The sequence below is a fragment of the Phalaenopsis equestris genome, unplaced genomic scaffold (assembly GCF_001263595.1).
Source record: "Phalaenopsis equestris unplaced genomic scaffold, ASM126359v1 Scaffold000258, whole genome shotgun sequence".
Classification (NCBI taxonomy): Eukaryota; Viridiplantae; Streptophyta; class Magnoliopsida; order Asparagales; family Orchidaceae; genus Phalaenopsis; species Phalaenopsis equestris.
The window spans coordinates 749,279-751,953 of NW_018164700.1; the positions used below are offsets into that span (position 1 = coordinate 749,279).

Genomic DNA, 2,675 nt, shown 5'->3' on the forward strand with positions numbered 1-2,675 from the left:
CAATATTGTTTTTAAAAAAAGTATTCATTACAAATTACAAGAAAGTCTCCAAAATTGCAAGTACTTTGAAGCTGCGTTCTCGGAGCCCGCCTATGCATCCATAATTTCTCTCCTTCAACATCTCGTGCAATCTCTCTCCTTGGTTACCGGAAAAACCTATCCTCTTACACAATTATTAACCGTCCAAATAAGATCCAACGGTCATGAATTCTGACAAAAAAATAGAGCTGATCCAATTGACAGCCACGCGGAAAATTTAAAGCGCGGTGGGTCCCAAATTAACCCATTTATATCCGTCGGATCTCCATCGGACGTATGTCATTAGAACCCAGGCTGCCAAGCTTCAGAGCCCTATAGCCCTTGACCGCGCCCTGCAGCCCAAAACTGACCGTATAACCTTCGTCGTCGTTTCCTATAAAAGAACCAAGCACGCTGTCATCCTCTCAGCTCGATTGCAGCCGTTCTCCATTTTCAGATCTACGCCGCCCGGGAGGAGATGAGCTATTACAACCAGCAGCAGCCGCCAGTTGGGGTTCCTCCACCACAAGGTAGTTGATAATTTCTTTATCTTTCTCTCTAGCTCTCTCTCCATGGATCGATCTGGGATGAGTTTGTTATTCGGGATTCTAAGTGGATCTTGAGGTGATGGGGCTTTTTTTTTATTTCTGTTCCTGATGACTTGGGTTTTGGATTGTGAATAGGTTACCCTCCAGAGGGATATCCGAAGGACGCCTACCCGCCTCCGGGTTACGCCGCTCAGGGTTATCCACCGCCGGGACCCCCCGCGGGGGTACCCCCCGGCGGGTTATCCTCCACAAGGTGGTTATCCGCCGCAGGCTTACCCGCCTCAGTATGCGCAGCCACCGCCGCAGAAACAGCAGAGTAGCGGGCCTTCATTCATGGAGGGATGGTGAGATCTCTTTCTCCCTCTTTCGCTCTCGATTCATTGATATGGCGATCAATATTTTTAGGGGTTTGTTTTGGGATTTGTGTCGGACGGAGTACTCCGGTGATCGATCGGTGCTGGTGGCTTCAGCGATAACTCTACAAAGCGGCTGGCTTACGGCAGTCTTTGAATTGGTTGGATGTCACCTTCAATGGGGCTTGCAATTAATTGCCGGCCGATTTATATATTTTCAGCAAATAATACCTAACCCTAATAAACTAAATTTGCTCTGTATATAGACATTGACGAGAATTTCTGGGTTTGTGGCAGCTTGGCGGCACTGTGTTGCTGCTGCCTCTTGGACGCATGTTTCTGAGAGAGGAATCTGAGGCAGACGCTGCGGCGACGGGCCGACTGGAAGATGATTTGATCTCCTGGCGAGGCTTAGATGCTTTTGGCGTTGTTTGCTGAAGATTCAAATGTTCACTTCGTATATCTTTTTTCTCATTGTCTTCTTAAAATTTCTCCCGGATCTTGTTTTCTAATTTTATGTTCTCTATTTTGCTTGGGTTTGTGCGCATTAGAAGAAGAAGACAACGTAGATGAATGCCTGTTTCTCATACTCTGCTCTGTATTGTGAATTTTTTTTACCTTTGTAACACCTAGGGTTGAACTCATTTGTTACTTAAAAGTTGAAAACTTCTGTGAATTTTGATTTTTATTCCCTTTTTGCGCTTGATTGTTTTGTAACGAGCATCATTTCGTTTTTAATTTATTATTTTTCTTTATTAATCAAATTATGAATAAGATTAGTAATGAACTAAACTCAACTCTGTGAATTAAAAAAAAAGAGGTTTTTACGCATCAGGGTCCTCAAACCTCTCTATTTACCTATCAAATCAAGGATTCCAAACATTTTATTTACTCCCAGAGGACTGTCACGCCTCCGTACTTTCTGGAACTGAGCGTGCAGAGAAGCTGCCGCTGCGTGTTCCACCATGGCTTTCGCCTGCCATGCCATCTATTCGGTTTGAAGGCGGTTCAGTCGGTTTTGAAGCTCCAAGATGCAGCGGCCAGTTCGCTTGTTCTCCGCCGCCTTCTCTGGTAGCTTCTTTCCGGCTGCTTCGAGTAAAGTGCAATAGTGCCGCTGACGTTTCTTTGCAAATTCTCGCCGGAGCTGCTCCGTCTGATACACGAAGAAATAGATGAATATAATTGGGAATTCTTGTGTGACAAAACCTGCGTAAATAAAAATGTTTCGGGTTCTTGATGTGTAAAATATGTAAATAGGGAAATTTGAGAACCTTGATATATAAAAATCCCACTAATCTCTTTCCATTGCATTACTCATTTACAAATATTCCAAATTGTACAAGGTTGCGGTTGGGGCAACTTAATAGCGGTGCTTGCGTTTTGAAAACATTTTCACGCGTTTGTTTATGCGTTCTACTTGCTTATCCTAAAATGCAATACCGGTGGTTTTTTAAACTCGACCGTGGGATCAACCCCACGACCCATATTCTTAGCTCAAATATTTTCCTGCTTGTCCTTTGTTCCTAGCTCAACTCCTGTTCTACCCTAGGTGATGACTCGCGCTCCTCTTTCACTCTAGTGCTCCTCGCTCGCCTTTCACCTGCTCCTCATTCCGACCTCAGTTAATGTGTTATAACTTATTTTGATCAAATGTTTTTCTCTATATATAATTTGTGATAATTTTTTGATGGAATTATAATATCTTGGAGGTTTTCCAATCAAACGGCATTCCTCGTGCGCTTTTTTTTTCGTTTTT

General features: G+C 43.6%; 1 long non-coding RNA gene across 1 annotated transcript; it reads left to right on the forward strand.

The window, feature by feature from the left end:
* The first annotated feature begins 779 nt into the window (after positions 1–779).
* LOC110024506 lies at positions 780–1,607 on the forward strand. Its single transcript, XR_002294014.1, has 2 exons — positions 780–910; positions 1,217–1,607. It is a non-coding gene; the product is annotated as an uncharacterized LOC110024506 (long non-coding RNA).
* Positions 1,608–2,675: the final 1,068 nt, after the last annotated feature.